Genomic DNA, 20,663 nt, shown 5'->3' with positions numbered 1-20,663 from the left:
TATCTATCTTCCTCCATCCCTCTGACTCTTACACCCTGACTACCAAAACATGAGACAACAAACAAATAAGTTTTATGTTGTTCTATTTTTTAAGTATTGTCCCAAACACCCATATCGTTAAACCACCAAATTACACTCCTACACCGACCGTCAGTTATCTTTGTAATTTCTATTCATATTCCTTTCTTTTTTAATTCCTTGTGTATCTTTTAGTTGTTTTAGAGCACCCCAATCTGACTAAAGTACATCTCCTATTACGCTACGCATAGGATCTGGCAACGAGCTATTGATGGCCTCGTTCTGACAACCCTTCCGCTAGCCAATTAAAAGTTAACTTACAACATTCTGCAAGCTTTAAAAAGCCTTGGTATTTGATATTAACTATTTTTATGTAGAAAAATGTCAGATAGCCGGTTAGCTCTGTCGGTAGCGCTCTTGCTCTGTAAGCGAGAGGTCCCGGGTTCGAGCCCTGGTTTAACTGCAAATTTTTCTTACTCTTTGACTTTCGAACAAGTTGTCTGATTGGTTCAAACAAAAATAGATTTGCGAAAATAAAAATAGCAATCTTGGAAATCCAAAATATACAGAAGACGAATGTGAATGGGTCGTTCTCAGATCTTCGTTTAGAAGATCAAGTACTTTAGTCAGATTGAGAGCACCCCATCCTTTCCCAAACAGTTACAAATACGTCAAAGATCACTGTTTTTGTAAGTATGTACAGCATGCAACTTTACAGGATTAAACTTTACCTCTACACAATTTAAAAGACGATGCGCTGTAATTATAATTATACATATTCTCGATACACACTAAGTACAATAGGTTACCATGATTCCAATAATATGTTTGAGAAAACCCCTCAAATTTGACCGCTGTACAGAGTAAGTTTACATTTACATTTCCATGTCCGTGTCCATGATAAAGGTCTACTAGCCCCTTTATACAGTATAGAAGTAATGTCAGAAGTTCAGTTTTATTTGCGTCCGTCATGACATGCTATAATTATGATTTGTAACTTTCCACAGATGTCTGCGAAATGTTTATTCAGTATTTCATGTTTGACGTTAATTGTTAAATCGTATAAAAATGTATACGGTATTACGGTCAATTCTTCTCAACTACTTTAGATTATTTCTTTGTTATGGGTTTAACGCCATTTTTTTCAACAGTATTTCAGTTATCTAACGGCGGGCACCTAACCAGTGTTCCTGGATTCTGTACCAGTACAAACCTGTTCTCCGCAAGTAACTGCCAACTTCCCCACATGAATCAGAGGTGGAGGACGAATAATTTCAGACGAAAAAGGTCATGCAAATCGCAAATGTCGTACAGCCATGTTGAATTACGTTCGAATTAAGAACATCCGAAAATCATTTAACAAAAGCAGCCATTGAAAATTTAGTTTTGTCTCTAGTTATTTCACATCTGGATTACTGCAATGCCATGCTGTATGGTGTAGCTAACGGTGAGGTGCGTGAGATGCAACGTATTCAAAACATGGGTGCAAATCTTATACTTAACAGGAGGAAATTTAACAGTTCCAAACAACCATTGTATGACTTACATTGGTTGCCGGTGAAAGTTTAAGATACTTTCTTTCATGTATAGCTGTCACATTGGTAGAGCACCTTTGTATGAATTGCTTACAGAATATGTTCCTAGTAGATAAGATTGAGATCGTCAGAAAATTCAGAATGACGTTTTGTTGTTCCATACAACAAGTGCAAAACATTTAATGATAGAAGTTTCTGTACTATTGGTCCAAAACTGTGGAATAAACTGCTGTTAGAATTACGAAAAAGTAAACCACTTGATACATTCAAAAAAATCTTAAGACACTCTATTTCAGAGAATTCATGGCATAGTCTTAAATTTTTTAATTATTGTCTTATAGGCGATAACAGCAGGTGTTATTTTTTAAGTTTTTGTGAGTGTTAACATTTCATCATTTATATTTTTAAATATACAGCGCCATCGAATATGTCATTGTATAGTAATAGGTGTTTAATCAAATTCATCAGTTTCAGTTTCAGAAACAATGTCTTTTATCAAGTCGCCACGGAAAAGCGAACTCACGACTACGCGATCCGTAGATCGGCGCTCTCCCTATTGAGCTAAGCGGACGGGTTCTACATTATTTGAGCCGTGCCATGAGAAAACCAACATAGTGGGTTTGCGACCAGCATGGATCCAGACCAGCCTGCGCATCCGCGCAGTCTGCACAGGCTCCATGCTGTTCGCTTTTAAAGCCTATTGGAATTGGAGAAACTGTTAGCGAACAGCATGGATCCTGACCAGACTGCGCGGATGCGCAGGCTGGTGTGGATCCATGCTGGTCGCAAAGCCACTATGTTGGTTTTCCCATGGCACGGCTCATTTGTACATGTACTTTGACGGATGTACTCTTCCTGCTTTTGCTTTATTATCAACAAGTTTCTTACAAGCAAGATATGTATAAATTGTTTATAATGTGTCTTAAGTAGTCACAGGTTAAAGTGGTTTCATAGAACAATATTTCATGTTTTAGCTATGGAGTTGATGTCCGACCCAGTGAAAACGAAGCTCTGTCGAGTTACCAAAAACATTATCCGAAAGACAGATATTTCCATCTGCTGATAAAATACGGTACCTACAAATAAAATGATGTCATTTACAGCACGAAAGTAATCTTACAGCATAGATTATAAAACAAGCTTGTTATTGCACTGGTGACATCACCGGAAATGGATGTTAGTAACTTTCACTAGGTGCAGTTGCACATCGATTATGCGGCTCAACGGTAACTGTTTTGGCGGTAAAGAGACAACAACTTTGCCACCATAACAGTTATACGAGAATCGGATATTCGCATCCATAACAAGAACTAAACAGAAGAATTTTGCATACTATATTCTTTAGGTAATAGAACAAATAAAATGAAACGTATGATGTTTAAACATTTTGTACTAATTTACGCATGCGTTTATGAATGACGCATTCAATCAAACATTCAAAATAACGCCGTAAATGTTGTTTTAAATGTTTCAATTTTCAGCGAGAGAGTCGTCCTTCTCTCCATGTGTAAGACACTGGAAAAACATCAGAAACTCTTACCTGATATGAAAAATATTTTTGATTTTTCATAAAAACCAAGTGAAGGCATATTTTATACTCAGTTGTCTGGAACATTATTCTAATTAGTATATTATGTTTTATTACTGAGACTCAGTGTGAATTTAGATATTTGGTTGAACTCTTTTCTGGTTACAACGCCTGTTTAAGACAATGTAAAAATGGTTCTTACATCCATGAATCAGTGTCAAAAAAAAAGATATAATAGTTGGCATCAGTCACGATTGTAGTGGAGCGCGATTTTACCACTTCATTGAAGGCACATCCTAAATTACCACAAACTAACTAAGACGTTACAACGAGTCTCTATCAAGAACAGTTTAAATATCTTTATCCTCGGGGCATGGACCAAACAGTTTGTGTTGTAACAATACATGGTTTAACTTATTACTTCAAGTTATCCTAAGTAGCTATAACATAATGGACAGTAAAGTTAATACTATGCCAGTAAACGCCTTACGTTTAATTTTTCCTAAAACAGCAAGGTCTAACTAAACTACAGATAACAGTGATAAGCTCATGCAGAAATGTCGCACCTGACATACCACATGTCTTAGGTGTGAACTTTAATTCATGATACAAATGAAATTCATCACAGGTTTAACGTAGCTGCAGTGAAAGAAAGCCATGTAAAAAATTGAATTATACTAGTAAATTACCATTTGATGTTGGGTTTGTTTCAAGAACAGAAGATGTTGACCAAAATTGACTTTGTCTATAACAGCTAATAAAAGAAAAACGTTAGATGTTAAAGAAGCTAACACAATCATGATAAAAAAGTATTTTATTTGTGTATTTACACATTGCATTTATTAAACTCGTTGAATACAAATGATAAAATACTCGGCAGAGCCTTGCATTGCACTATTTAATTCAATATAAAATTACATTAAAGTAAAATCCTTTATATATCCTCTAAAGCTCAAATAATGACAACAACGACTGATAACGATAATTGAGTCATGCCATGAGAAAACCAACATAGTGGGTTTGCGACCAGCATGGATTCAGACCAGCCTGCGCATCTGCGCAGTCTGGTCAGGATCCATGCTGTTCGCTTTCAAGGCCTATGGCAATTAGAGAAACTGTTAGCGAACAGCATGGATCCTGACCAGACTGCGCGGATGCTCAGGCTGGTCTGGATCCATGCTGGTCGCAAACCCACTATGTTGGTTTTCTCATGGCGCGGCTCAATTATCTTTGATATAGTATCTAGTGAGATAATTATATCGCTCCGCACACAGCCACACAGTCTCGTATACATAATGACGGAAAAAGTCACTGCCGCATCAAAGCCTTACATTCTTTGCAGATCAAATTGGTCTTTATTTATAAAAAATAGATCATGACCTTTGTGTTTAAATAATATAAAATTGTTATAATATAGGTTTAAACGTATAAAATTGTTTTAATATAGGTTATAAAGGTATACTATCAAGTGTCAGGTATAGTAAATGTTTAGTTTCCAATACAAAGTAAATAAATACATAACGTACAATTCCATAAAATATAGTAGATAGCATTGCAGGTACATGTTTTAGATAATATAGACGGAACACCAATAAATATTTTGACGTCTGACAGTCTTATACAATAAACATATGCATTATACATAACATGTTAAGTTCGGTTCATTACAGGAAATAATCGCTGAGGAATATTTGATAAAAAGAATAACTTTTGTGAAATATTTTCCGCTTTTAAGCTTTCCTGACTTTTAATTGTTCATACGCCATCATTCATGGATGTTTATCAGTCTTAATTTTATTATTTAATCTAGTAAATGTTATTTAAGTAGACAATCCACACCAACATTTATAAGAAACGTTATCTTTTTGTCTTTCAATTATAACAGTTTGAATACATTCCAATACAAATAATTCTGTAATCACAGATTTTCATAATAATTCAATAAGTAATAATTTACTTTCCTGTCAAAATATCAATAAACGTTATGTATACCTGTTTGTATAAATTATTACACATTGATTGAGTAAACAATTGTCGAATACCTTCAGATATGCCAAACATCCATTTTTACCAGTATGGAAAAGTCTTTAGAATTACTGCTTTACTCCAAAAACTGGATTTTAAACTGCTTTGATTGATAGTTACATGCACAAGTGTTCCGATGAAATTTGTTACACCACGACCATTGACAACGCCAGGTTCTATAGTTATTGATTATTCGTGCTCTTACAGAAGGCTTATTTTTCAATGAATATAGTTCCGCTTTTTAGAGATTTACACTGTCGTTTTCTGATGAGGTAATTTATAAACTGTTATAAATTGTCGTGTGATAGGTTACATGTAAGCGCTTCTTTATGATCCATATCGGTGCTTTATATAAATAGAAATGGACTATTCACTTGCTTGTGACATATTACTAGAGCCAAAGTTTGATAAAATATAATCCAGGAACATGTAATTCTTTCTGTAGTTTTGAAATGTCTTAATTCGTTCTGAATCCGATAGTAAGAAATTCAAATCCAGCTACGAAAGAATGTTTATATTAAGTGGTTGGTGATAAATGGTACACGAGATTGGGCGTATTTTAACTGCGTAATAGGCCGATAATATTACAAATGAGAAAACCAACATAGTGGCTTTGCGACCAGCATGGATCCAGAGCAGCCTGCGCATCCATGCTGTTCGCTAACAGTTTCTCTGATTCCAATAGGCTTTGAAAGCGAACAGCATGGATCCTGACCAGACTGCGCGGAAGCGCAGGCTGGCCTGGATCCATGCTGATCGCAAAGCCACTATGTTGGTTTTCTCATGGCGCGGCTCAAATGTCTATATGTCTTCCAAAAACGTTTACAATGAATGTATTTAACGTAGACAATATTTTTTGACCAAAGAGAAACAGTTGATTTTTTGTCCGAAGAGAAACATTTGACAGTTGAATATTTGGGTTGCCGAAATTAAAAGGAAAATGCTTTGTTCCGACAGGCCGTGTTCGTTGAACATGCCTGTTCCTACTGGATTGTGTTGTTTTTTTTTTGACAAAATAAAATGCCATCGCGCGTATCGCGACCAAAATCACCTAGTATATCAATTCATGTTCACACACCGATAGAACTTCCATAGCAATGCTAGTTCTGAAATGTACTTTTAATATAATTATGTATATATGCATCATTTTTTCTAGACCAAGTCTGTAATAAAATAGCTAGAACAGTCAATGTAAGTCGATTGCTTTTTAGTAATGAAACGTGCAACACTTCTCACGCTCTCTCACCGGCTTAAGGGGAACTTATTTATAAATTCATATATTATTGTTTCCTTTATATTAAAGGCCCAAAATAATAGCAACATGGAGACAAAGTCTTGAGCAACAACTTACGGCCGCCACATGGCATTTAAGGGCTACTTTTGTAATAGTTAATCTATAAAGAGACCATTCGGCAGCATAGTCCGAGAACAACCAGGTCAAGCAAGGCAAATCGCAATACATTGTAACTATTACATAAACTAACTATCTTATAAACGAAAATGTGACAGCTATAAATTTGATACAATCAAACTTTTGCCTTGAATCCCACTAGGTTTGTATTTCAAATGCGCTATGAAGCAACGTATTTTGGATGCAACAAATGTGTGATGATTCACGTAAACAGAGGTTATCTCATTACAACAAAACAAATGCTGATGACAGATAAAACAACATTACTTTATGAACATTATATTGTTTTTCACTAATCACAGCCAGTAAAAACAGTAACCATAGAAACGGTATTGAAAGCTGCAAGACCCGCGTCCTATTATCTTGTGGTGATGCTTAAATTCACCATTTCAAATGCTATTCCATCACTCCAGGGTAAAAATGAAAAAAAAGCAGATTCAAAGGGGAAAGGCCTGAAACTTGCCGGAAAATAACATGAGATAAACATACACATAGGCAGAACGATTGATTTTCTAACTCGGACAAATATTGTATATGTAATCCAAATTAATTTATTTACAAAATCATATACATTTTAATGACGTGTAGTGTTTGAGCTTCACCGTCTGACATTCTGTCGATATCAATTTCCCTAACATATGTTTTAAAATAAAGCACTGTTCACCTTCTGTACTATATTTTGTAACTGATAAAAGATATTGACACAATACATTAATTGAGAAGTTGAATGCATCCATATCTTAAAAGCTTGCACATTATTGTCTACTTTTTGATAATAAGGTAAATACATTTGTAAAAAACATTGAAATAGCGATATCTGAAAGACTTGAAGTAGCACAGAAATGGTCAGGATGGAACAGTGAAAACCTTTATAGACAGTTAGAAAAGCCCAATAGTACTGCTTTGCTTTGATACTTAAGATTAAAAAATTGTGCGTACCGTTATACTTTAAACTCTGCAGTTTTGTGTCCTCTGACTACTGCCACTGTGCAGTCCAACGGTGCCCCATTGTGTTCCTCTTTTTGTTTGTTTTTTTGCCTTATTGCTTTACTCTCTCTCTCTCTCTGTACCTTAACTGCTTCAGGACTTCATTTTGGTAAGGCAGCGTTCTTGGAACATGGCTATAATTCCTACCACCTTGATTCAAATTAATTTTGGATGTTAGCTGTTGTGTAATATATATATATATATCACCTATTTGAAAACCGAATTCGACGAAAACTCGAAATTTTAAACAAGAAAACTTTAGAAGGCCAAATGAATTAAACCGAATATTAAATTAGAAAGTAATTTAAAAGAAAAGAGCGGGATGGATGATTATAATTGTAGAAGAAAACCAGAAAGTATGGACAACAAAGTAGAACAGATAAGGTGAAAGTAAGAGAAACAGAGAAAAATTTATAATTAAGAGTGTAAAACATACTTCGAACAGAATATAACAGCATACAACCACACCCAAAAAGTAAAGAAAATAGAGCCGAATTGAAAACTAGAATATCAATGAAATAATAAGAAATAGGAAATAAAAGAATGAAATAGGGAAAAGAAAATTACATTGTAAGGACAATAAAGCTGAATATATACTAAGAACGTAATGGCAATGGAATACGTGTTACTCAAAAACAAAGACTACCTTGCACAACAGATGACAAGAAAATTTAAACAAATAAAGCAAAAACCTAATATGACAAGAGTTTTTCTTTATTCCTTGTTTTGCCCTCGATATCTTTAGCTTACACTAACTTAAGTTAGCTCGATTGTGGTGAACGCTTCAGGCTTATTTGAACCAGATCTAGTCCACTTCCTAGAAAACCAGTACTGGTATCATATGAGAAGGTTTTAATCATAACACAATTGTTGCGTGAACTGATGATCCCCGGGCTGAGCGCTCGTTTTACTGTGTCTAGATATTTTGTGTTCATATCATTGAAACACGTTTCCATAAGATGAATGGGGCGGCTTTCTTGCAACGTAGCCATTGCTTTTATAGCTTTGTACAAAATCCAGTATCACTGATTATGTTAACTGCCCGTCATTACATTACTGGAAAAACTGTTTAAAACGGCGTTAAATCAAACCAAAAGAAAAGAAAGAAATATCTTTATCATTGTTCTGTTATTATGTGAAATACTTTAAAACATTTATTGACTTAATAGGTTGTCATAGGCAGGCAGATTTGATTTCAAGGTGAACTCAGTTGCATAAATGTAAGAATGTAAATTAATAATATAAATTTGCGTAATTGGGTAACTTTTAACAGTTCATTGATCGGTCATTTTTTTTTACTTAAAATAAGTGACTTCTTTAAAGATTATATACCTTTTCATTTGAAAGCTAGGTCATAATCCAGTTTAGTAATAGCATCTTGGAGGTTTTTGCACTGAGGTGACAACACTCGCCAGGAATAGAAAATAAATACGCATTTAACGAGCATAAAGTTATGTTATATTTGAAATTTTCCCGGAGATAGTTCCGTGCTCAAAAATAATTTGCATATAATTTTCATTTGTTCCGTAATTGCATACAGGAGTTGAGATTCAATGTTTAAAAATTGTTATGAATTTTCCCAGATACTGCCTCAGGAAGATAAAAATATTGAATGAATAATAAATATGGGGAAAAAGCAATAAAATTATAATGCATCAATTATTGTTATTTGTACAGTGAATTATTAGTATTCGTGAAGTAGGAACAAGTATGCAGGATAATACAAAACACATCGGGGTACCTATTTATATGTTTTCCTTTATATAACCAAGTATTTTGTCACTTATGTTAGAGCCTTTCTCAGCGGGGAGTCATTTTATTTCTACTGTCTTGTCAAACCTGTTGAAAATAGTGTATGTGCGAGGTTGCCATTGCCATAAACGCGTTTATTTTCAACTTGTTTTTTGTCTGTTTCGTATTTTATGTTACGTATATTGTCTTGTTTGTTGTTGGTGTTTCTTTCTTCTCCCCCATTGTCCCCTTGCATTTACGTCCCCCCCCCCCGTTTACTATGAGCGAGGTTAGGTGCCCCACCATATTTTGGCCGCCGGACGTCTCTGGGTGGTGCCCACTATGAAGCTTTTTCCATGCCTGTTTGTATAATTATGTGTGTGTTTATTCAATAGAATAATCAAGCAAAAAATTACAAACAACATTCTATTTAGTTTTGTTCTTCTACATTTGTCAAAATTAAAGCATTTCCATGCTAAATGGTTCAAAAAAAACTTATTATTGCTATGAAAATTTTGTCGAAATCCTACCAGCGGGTTTGAAGGCGATCATGCGCTTTTGTGACTCACACTCGGACGAACAGTTCTAAAGCAATATAGAGTCCTTTTTTTGGAGAGACACACTTTAAGATAGAATTTAAGTTGTTAACAAGACACAGCTAATTAACAATAAACAATTTACAGCTTTCACCCACTGAGACAATAACATGTAAATACATATGTTCCCCAATTTCCACTAATAAACTAATAATTTAAAGTTCTTACAATTCTGTCAGTTCGTTACTTTCATTTGTTTTGATTTTATTCTTTATCATAGTCTCATTCGTATACAAATAGTAAAAATCATTAAATATGCATAAACATAAAATGTACATGGCCATTCTATGATTAGAATTTCAAGAGACTTTTATCTTTACTAAAATATCACATTCATTAAAACATAATTATATCATAGATTTACTATAGTACATGCGTTATTTAATAAAATTAATTTATATGACCTTGAGATTTCTTCATCAGACATCGCACCGATAAACAATTTGACATCACATCATATCCCAAAACAAGTGCTGCCTATTCATCTATTAAGCAAACACCTTTACGATAAACATGCAAGACGCCCGTCGGAATATGAAGATACCATGCGGGATAGGCCAGTTGTCGAAATAAGAAATGTTGAACTGTACATTATTTACAGCACTATTAACAAGTTAAAAATATAAAACTGAGTAGTACCTAAAGAAATCTGTTACATACCATTGACAGAATCCGTTTCTGTCGTTATTGACTGGTAGTGCCAATAGGTCAATTTCACCATAGGTATAAGTTCCGCTTTTAAGATTTATGATTTATATATACCCTGAAATTAATAAATTTTCATAAAGTTTAGTTTTTGATAGGGTGCCAATGTGCTAATTTTATACAGTAGACATTTACGAATTTCTATATTCGATTCCAAATAGAAAGGTATGGAAGTGACCTTTGACTTATCATCACTTAGCGCTAAAGTTTGATCATGTCATGTGTTACAATATCATGTGTTACAGTGATATTATTCCGTATGTATCAAATCTTTAATTACATTCTGAATACAATAATTAGAAACTGAAATCCACCTACGGAAGTATATATGTAAGTTGTTGATAATACTGGAGGTATAAGATTTCACAAATGTCAACACCATGATAGCAGTCTTCAAAACATAAGATAGAAAGATTCTCAGCTAACGCATATAATTAAAGACTGGTGTTGTTGTTTAAAAAGAGGTACAGATATATCTTTTTTTTAATTAGTGAGACATATATTGCTCATAGACTGTATGAAATTATTTAGCATTCAACTTTATTTTAATTATCAAATACATAATATGTATGGCACCAAAGCGGAATTCAAACGGTCCATTATTTCGTACAAATTTCTGTCCAAAATAGGTTTTAATATTTGGAAGAAGCTCTTCCTGAGTATAACATGAACTTTTGAACCAAATAAGTTATATTATTACTATATTACTGCTAAGAATTTAGCCACATTCTGAGGAAATTTAATTTATCAAATAATCAAGGCCTTTCAGTTGTTTTTCGACTGATTCATCACGGTTCAATATTCACATGCGCAGATTGCTTTCATTCTTACATGCTTATTGATGTAATGAACCGGACGTCATACAGCATTTTGACAGCATAATTGACATCATTGCGCTCCCTGTTAGGTCTATAATGTTCTCTAATCGGTCTGCGCGTCAACCAATTTTTATTGCAGAATATATATATATCTTGATCATGGGCCTGTTAGTATTTTAGATATATATCGAGTATATATAGGTCGAGATTTAGTACTATGTTTACAGAAACAAGCCTCGCGATTTTTTTATTAGAGTGAAATCGTTGTTTCCACATGTTGAAAAATCCAAAAAGTTATAATAAGTCTTTTCGTCATGATAAAAAGTGTTCTACTCAGACTTATAATCAATTCCCACTTTTTCTTTAAATGAACCGCGGTGAAAATGTAATGGAGTGCTTTACGATGTTTTCTTGTTGCTCTGCCTTTTGCAAGGGCATTAAATAAATGCGTTTATGGTTCGTTATGTGTTCCTTTTATAATCATTTACAAGAGCATTTATGTATTGTACATTTCGTGCCATTTTGTTGAACTCCAAAGTGTTGTTTTTCCAACCACTGGTTTCAATGAGGTCCTGGTTCTCATTTTCTCGTGCGTTTGTCATCATTATACCTACACTGTTGTAGGTTTTTGGTTTGACTGAGCTGCGTTCTTACAACGTTGTTTCTCCTATTACATATCTGATATTAATAGTTTTTGTATATCTTATTTGAAAGTTAACTTTACTAAAAAAAGAAATATTATAAATTATGTAATTACGATTTGGAAAGCAGAACATTTAAAACAACGTATAATAAAACTGACGTAAAACGGATTCTGCAAAAGGTTGATATAAATCACAAAATTGAAATGTTAATGGTGACATTCTTGTTTTTAAACTCTAACTGAATCAGATAGGCATGCATTCATCCATTATCTCTTATGTCAAACATTGATATGAAAAACCATTGTGGATTTGGTAAAAAAGGAAGTACGAAACAGTTTGCATACATAAAAAAGGAAAAGCAGCACCACTTCATTTTGCATTACATGAAATACCACATAGAAAGATCATTATTTGTTTGGGATTTGTCAGATAGTATCAAACAATGTTATGGATAAAAGAGCTGATATTTAACATGAATTCTGCATTAGAAGAAGAAATAATAACATACGAGCACCAAAACAGTTTACTGCATTTGTCAATATAGATTAACATTCATTGTCTGATCCAGACATGTTCAGATAAAGCATCAGTATCAGTAGGCATGCTGAAAAAATACATATATACAGAAACAGAAAATGCACTACTCGTACGTTTAAATAAATTGTATTAACTATCACATGCTAACATGGTAACGCACCTCAATAAATTGTGTCTGTCTGTCTGTCTCATTTCTCTTCCTTTCCTCCGTCTAAAGTAGAAAGCTTGGAAATTAATAGGTCTGGAGATTGACTAGGCCCTATCTGTAAAATGAATATTTTCCAACCGATTTCAGTCGACAAGTATTTCAATATTTTATCATAAATTTACAATCATGTCGGTCTCAAACGGCTTGTTAGAGGCATAGTACTAAAAAATGTCAAAATTTGAAGATGGTTAGGCTCAATATTATACATAACATTGAAATGAAAAGATAATTTTTTCTTCGAAAACGGTATAAATAAATATTGTCAGCAGCAGACGCAGATCTTCTGCTGTATTAGACAGGACAAGAACATTCACTTGCTGATTTCTAAATCTGATTTATGTCTTACTGTCAATTACAACAGCCAAAGATGTCAACTGTCAGAGATTGCCACTGACAATGCATAAATTGTCCTCCTATCTTGCAAATAGTTGCTAAATGATTTCTAATCCTCTTGGAAGAATTAGTTGTCATTAATCTATTTTTCCTGACAAAGGGTACATTGAACATAAACTATATAGATCAAGACATTTACAATTGTTCAATAAAGAAAAACATTTGACTGTTGATTTCTGCACAGACATAAATATGAAGGAAGTGCTTACGTAATGGTAAGACCGTAACATCGTTTGATTGTACGTGTACGTCGCACTGCGATTGATCATTTCATGTTCAGAAATTGATGGAGTTTCTTTTGTAACACATTTGATAAATGAAAAAAAAAAACAGTGACATTCCTAATTAAGAAAATACGAGATCTTTCCCGAGATCACGACTGTTTTCGATAAAACCCGTGGAGAAAGCATACAAATGTATGCATCACTGGGTCAGACAATAAATATTATTTAATATTAAATAAAATCATATACACACATTCCAAATTTTAAATGTAACGGCAAAACATGTGTACGTAAATAGAAGGTTTGCTAAACGAACTATTTCAATGCACGTGCAATTAAGAGGCATTATTTTCAATGCTCCACGCCCATGTTATTACCTATGTCAACATGATCTGTTTGAACTTCATTCACAGTATTAGCTCTTTATACAGTATAGAGGTAATGTCAGAAGTTCAGTTTTAATTGCGTACGTTATGACGTGCTATAATTATTATTCGTCACTTTCCACTGATGTCTGCGAAATGTTTATTTAATATTTCATGTTTAACGTTAATTGTTGAATCGTATTATAAAATGTATACGGTATCACGGTCAGTTCTTTTCAACTACCTTATATTATATGTACTTTGACAGATGTATTTATTCCTGATTTTGCCTTCACATACACTATTCTGGATATTAATTACTATTATTGTACAGCACTTATTTCAAAAATATTTTCATATATACATATACACGTTCAAAAATGTACATTAAAATACAATGATTTCAAACCTAAAGCTATCATATGAATCAACTAATTATGAACGTAACACTCAAAGTACATATACGTTAAGCCATCCAGTTGGCTTCCGAAAGGTCGTTGGTTCTACCCATGCCCCTACTCATGTCTCAAAAATAGTAGATGAGCACCTAAAGTCTTCCTCAACAATGAAAAGCGGAACAGTGTACATAAGACCTATTATTGATATCGGTGTGATATCGGTGTGATGTTTAACGCCGTTTTTCAGAATAATTTGTATATTTGATAAATTGATAACGTCACATATAAGCACAGATGGTACTTGACTCCCTTTTCATGCTACCATTGCTATAATAATTGTTGAATTGCTGTTAATAATAGGATTTGGGTCATTTGTGGCTAATTTGGGTTCATTATGTCGATAGCTGGATCCCAGCATCACACATTATGTCATATACAATAGTTAAAGGTAACCAGATATTTGTTAGAGCGAGTACTCGTTGTAAAATACTATGTATAAATTTCGCCCAATCAGAAACAAGTTCTGTAAATAGCACCAATCAAATCTCACGTCTGCAAGGTATAAATAGGTAGAGGGAGGACAGAGAGATCATTCGGTATCCAGCGATCCAAGAAGACACATCGAGGATTCAACTAATAATTTATCCCAGTACCTTGATGAGGAAGTTATTGCAACTACACTGTCAGGGCGGATAAATTATTAAAAAGAAAACGTTTGAAGTTCATAGACTAAAGAAGAGTTGCAGAAGTTCAACATGGTTTCGAGCTATAGGGCCAGCGCATAGAAGTTTTACCTTAAGGGTAGTTGAATGCTTTAGGCGATAGCAAATATAGGCTGAGCATCGGAAAGCTGAGGTCGAGACATATGTTTTGGTGATCTACTGAGAAAGTAGGAGAGTTCCAGCTTATAGACGAGGTTCAGCATTATTGGCGAAGACATCAGGGTTATATCTATATGGTAGTTGAATGCTATAAGTGATAGCATATGGGCGCTGAGCATCTAGGAGTCAGGGCAATATTATTGAGTTGCAACTTTATAAAGAGAACATAGGCTGAGCATCTATGCGATACGACTGGTACGTTGTTGTTCAAAGACATTGTCTGAAGGGAACTTCGACATAAAGACCAGTCAAGTATAGTTACTCCAGCCCATAGGAGTTTAAGCTGCGGATTTTGAGTTGAAGGTTGATAGTTGAAACATTGAATGATTTTTGCCTGATCCTTGAAATTATTTAGCTCATAATTGAAATCATTTACGAATCATTGGTATACGAATCATTTAGGCAAGGTAGCCAGAGGAAAATTTTATAAACGAGATATTTGGTCTCACCAGCAATACGTTTTAACAAAGGACATTCTATTTCGTTTGTCAGCTAGTCTAAGACATAGTCACCTTAGCGATTGGACCCATTTCATTGTTCGAGATACTAAAGGCATAGGCACTTCCTTGGGTCATATAATTAGTATCCTGACAATGTTAAACGCAGCAAAACAAGATTTGCGTGTTGAAAAACGAAATAGGAATTTAAGTTCGAGTATTCTTTTTCTTAATTTTATTTTCCTTTCCTGTCTGCCCAATAATTTATCACATTTATTACTATATCAAATCCGTATTTAAACCGATCTTTTCCGTATAGAAAGATTAAAACAATATATCAAAACAATATCAGACGTACAGGTAATAACAGACTTAAGTAATGTAGACCGGTTTTAAATTGTATTGAATACCTAAGTAAAGTCAATCACCGATATTGATATCATAAGCTTGTTTGAAGTCTCGGTATGCATTAAATAACAAGAAACATCTTTAAAAAAGATAAACGGTGCATTTACATTAACGACATTAGGTTGGTATATAAAAAACACAGTGATACTTATACATGCTTTTCTTGCCCGCCCTGTGCAGGCGTGCTTAAAGTTGTGTTATTTACTGTTAGGATTTAACCCGGGGTATTTGAGGCCCACTTCTTCAGTTGTGTCTTTACAAGAAAGCCTTGATTTTCTATGCAGTTGAATAGTCACAGCAAAATACTCTGGTGCGCTTTAATGTTATTTTAGCAGACGGGCCTCAAATTGTCAACGTCTTCAATAAAGTTTTATTGTTGTGTCATTTCATGATAGGTCACGGGGTTTTCGTGTTTCGACCTATACCAAGAAATCTAATGTTTTTGCTTCTCTGCCTCGCTCTATCGATTCGGCAATATATGTAGTTAGATAGAATTTAAACAGTTAAGGCAGAATTCTAACAATAAATTAGCAACACCCACCTTTAATCTCCTCAGTTGTAAATGTGTTAATTCAGAAATTAAAGAAAGAAGAAATAGCTAGCATTTGAACCAAACAATATTTTACATATGAAAATATGAACCTGAAATCTCGGGGAATCCCACGTTTCGGCTAATCGGCATAGACATAACATGATTTTTACTGGCTTTCGCGCGTGTTTTTCCGTAGACGATAAGGCGAGTTTTCATTGGTCCAGGGAGACATGCTTAATTTGCATATTCAGTGAAAACAAACGGCGGCGTCAAAAAAAGATATAAAACAATACCAGTGATAAAACAACTAAATACTGGCATTGCCTGAGAACGGTCAGCGGAAAAACACAAATGGGGAGGTGTTCCCAACTTGAAGAAATGTGCATAGAATTCATCTCCTGACTCACGTAATGGTAATTAAAGGCATGAAATGGACAAATACGCACGTGTAAAAAATATCAAAAGTAAACATGAGGTACGATATACGTATGTATTTAAAATCCTTAATATCTTCAACCTTAAAAGCAGGTGCGTCGGGCATTGACACATACGTAAAACTTAACTGTGTACAGAGAGTATAAAACGAGCTTTTTCTTCCAGTGGTGACATCACCGGAAATGGATGTTAGGAACTTCCACTACGTGCAGTTGCACATCGAGTATGCGGCTCAACGGTAACTGTTTTGGCGGTAAAGAGACAACAATTTTGCCGCCAAAACAGTTTTACGATAATTGGATATTCCCATCCAAAACAACAACTGAACATAGAAGACTTGTTCATGCCATATTCTTTAGATGATATAATTTTCAAATAAAATGAAACATTTGACGTTTAAAAACTTTGTACAAATTTTCGCATTCATTTATGAATATTTATGAATGACACATTCATTGAAACATTCAAAATGACACCGTAAATGATGTTTAAATTATTCAATTTACACAGTCATCCATCTCCCTAGGTGCAAGACAAGACTGCTTAAGACAATGTAAAAATGGTTCCTACATCCATGAATTAGCGTCAAAAAGATATAATAGTTGTCATCTATCACGATTATAGTGGGCCGTGATCTATTCCACTTCAGTGAAGTCACATCCTAAATTACCACAAACTAAAAAAGACGTTACCACGAGTCTCTATCAAGAACGCTCCAAATACCTTCATTCTTGAGGCATGGATAATAAAGTTTGTTTTGTAACTATACATATTATTACTTAACGTTATCTTTCAAATTGCCATATCCTAAGTAGCTACAATATATTGAACAATTTAGTAAGTACCATACCAGTAAACATTAGGTCATCACATATGTACAGGGTATTCCTAACGTCTGATATTTACTCAGACAGCAAAGTCTAAATCATATGGCAATGATAAGCTCATGCAGAAATGTCGCACCTGACACACCACATGGCTGAAGTGTGAAATTTAATAGTATTACATGATATAAATGCAATTCCTCACAGGTTTGACGTAGTTCCAGTTAAATAACACGAGACGTTGGCCTCGTTTTAAAAACAGAAGACGTTGATCAAACTGACTTTGTCTATAACAGATAATAGAACAAGAATGTTAGATTTTTCAGTTAAAGAAGCTAACATATGATAAAAAGAGTATTTTATTTGTGTATTTATACATTGCATTTATCAAACTCGTTGAATACAAATGAAATACCCTACATAGCCTTGCATTGCACTATTTTATTCAATGCAAAATTGCATTAAAGTAAAATCCTTTATATATCCTCTGAAGCTCCGTCAAATAATGATAACAGCAACTGATAATGATAATTATCTTTGATACAGTATTTAGTGAGATAATTATATCGCTCCGCACACTGCCACACTGTCTTGTATACATAGTGACGGAAAACGTAACTGCCGCATCAAGGTGTTACATTCTCTGCAGATCATGTTGGTTTTAATTTATAAAAATCAGAACATGACCTTTATGTTTAAATAATATAAAATTGATTTAATATAGGTTTAAACGTATACTATTAAATTATATCTTTATTCCGTCAGGTATTGTAAATCTTTAGTTTCAAATACAATGTAAATAAAGACATACAATTCCATAAAATATAGTACATAGCTTTACACGTACACGTTTTATATAATGAAGTCTGAAAACCATAAAATATTTGACGCCTGACATTCTTGTACAATAAATTTATGAATCGTGTATAACATGTAAAGTTCCTTCCATTTCAGGAAATCATCACTGAAGAATATCATCAAGTTGACAAAAAATTACTGTTGTGAAATATTTTCCGCCTTTTTAGTACATTGTTATTCCAGTAGAGTATTATCTAAGTTGACAATCCACACCAACATTTATAAGAAAAGTAATCTTTTTGTCTTTCATGTTATTATAACATGAAAACATTTCAAGACAAATATAATTACCATCACAGATTTTCATGATAATTCAATAAGAAATATAAAATATCAATAAACGTTATACATGTCTATGTAACTTTTTACATATTGATTAAGTAAACTACAGTCAAATACCTTTATATATACTCAACATCCATTTTTCACCAGTATGGAAATTTTTTTACAATTACTGCTTATCTCCAAAAACTGGATTTTAAACTGCTTTGATTGATAGTTCATGCACAAGTGTTCCGATGAAATTTGCAACACCACGACCAACGACAATGCCAGGTTCTATAGTTATTGATTAATCGTGCTCTTACAGAAGGCTAATTTCTCAATGAATATTGTTCCGCTTTTTGAAGATTTACACTGTCATTTTCTGATGAGGTAATTTATAAACTGTTATAAATTGTCGTGTGATAGGTTACATGTAAGTGTAATCTTTACGGTTAATATTTAGGTATCTCTATACCGGTGCTTTATATAGGTAGAAATGGACTATTTACGTGCTTGTGACATATTAATACAGCCAAAGTTTATGTAATTCTTTCTGTAGTTTTGAAATGTCTTAATTCATTCTGAATCCGATAGTAAAACATTCTAATCCAGCTACGGAAGAATGTTTATAAGTGGTTGGTGATAAACGGTACACGAGATTGAATGTATTTTAAGTGCGTAATAAGTCGATAATATTACAAATGTCAAAGTTATCAGTAGCTGATTACGGTAACATAAGTTTATTCAGAACTTTAAACTTAGTGTTATTTATATAAACATTTTTGAAGTAGACACCTAAACATTTATTTACAAAATAATGCATGCATCTTCTGATTTACCTTTGACTGTTCAGATGCACAGAAAGTTAATAGATTGGTCGTCATTGTTTTATAATAATCCTGACGTCATGTTACATTATTACACGTCATAATTGTCTCTCACCGGTCCGCGCTTCAAATTTGCCAGAATAAAACGCCTAATATCCTTCCTTGTTTGACCGACCTATGCATGATGGTTTCTTACCCATTGTGTGCGTTAAACCTAGTATTTATGGCAGAATTTACAACGCGTGATTTTCTTTGCTGAACTGACAAACCAGTTGTCGTTCTATAATGATTAAGAAATACATAATTATAGATAAGGCTCGGGCACCATTCATATAGTTTATTCTTTCCGTACATTTCTCGCTATGATAAGTTATGAGATGCTGTCAATGGAATTAGAAGAAGCTCTGCAACAGTTGAAATTTACGCTTCAAACATGTACATTTGTATTCAATATTGTGAACAAAGTAAAAGTGGAAGCCTTTAGAGAAAATCGAAAACATCTGAAGCCGCAAATGAATTTGACACACTAACGTGGGGATACATGGAGTATTTGTATGTACTTTTAATTTTTTACTTTCAAGCTATCAAAACATTTTAATAATTCCTGAGATACTAAAATAAAACATGACAGTGGTGTAAATCAGCAAAAACTGACGCACTCATTGAATATTTCCTTAGGAAATATTCTGAATGTAGGCTTACATCCATTATGTACGCCTTCATTATGAAAATACCATTGAGCATTTAAAAATGAGTAAAAGGTCAGAGTTTCTTATAACGTTGGTAGTTGAAGAAAGTCCTGGCAAAAGATATATTTAGCCTTCAGTTACCTGGATCACGGTTAATTAACCTTTCTAAACAGGTCTAGAACCAGTACCAATTTAAGTAAATCACTTAGCACAAAAAAAAACTAGTCGGGATATGAATCGTAACAGGGAATGGAAAGTGTCATAGACAAGCCTACTAAATTTTGCTCGAATGACTCCTTAATTCGATGTGACATAAAATCAGAAGAATTAGTGATGTGATAATATATGCTCTAAAAATTGAATGTTCACATGTCCAACTAGAAGT

General features: G+C 33.8%; 1 protein-coding gene across 2 annotated transcripts in view; it reads right to left on the bottom strand.

Annotated features, from left to right (window-relative positions):
• The window catches only part of LOC123548064 (uncharacterized), a 69,040-nt gene extending 50,037 nt beyond the window's left edge, over positions 1-19,003 (bottom strand). The window contains exon 1 of one of the 2 annotated variants that reach the window (XM_045335296.2): positions 18,898-19,003. The gene's annotated coding sequence lies outside the window, so the exon portion shown is untranslated. Of the gene's footprint in view, positions 1-5,123; positions 5,534-18,897 lie in introns of those variants that run through there. The other variant, XM_045335294.2, reaches the window with a different exon arrangement.
• Positions 19,004-20,663: the final 1,660 nt, after the last annotated feature.

This window comes from Mercenaria mercenaria, chromosome 9 (genome assembly GCF_021730395.1).
Source record: "Mercenaria mercenaria strain notata chromosome 9, MADL_Memer_1, whole genome shotgun sequence".
NCBI lineage: Eukaryota > Metazoa > Mollusca > Bivalvia > Venerida > Veneridae > Mercenaria > Mercenaria mercenaria.
This window is presented reverse-complemented; position numbering and strand designations above follow the sequence as displayed.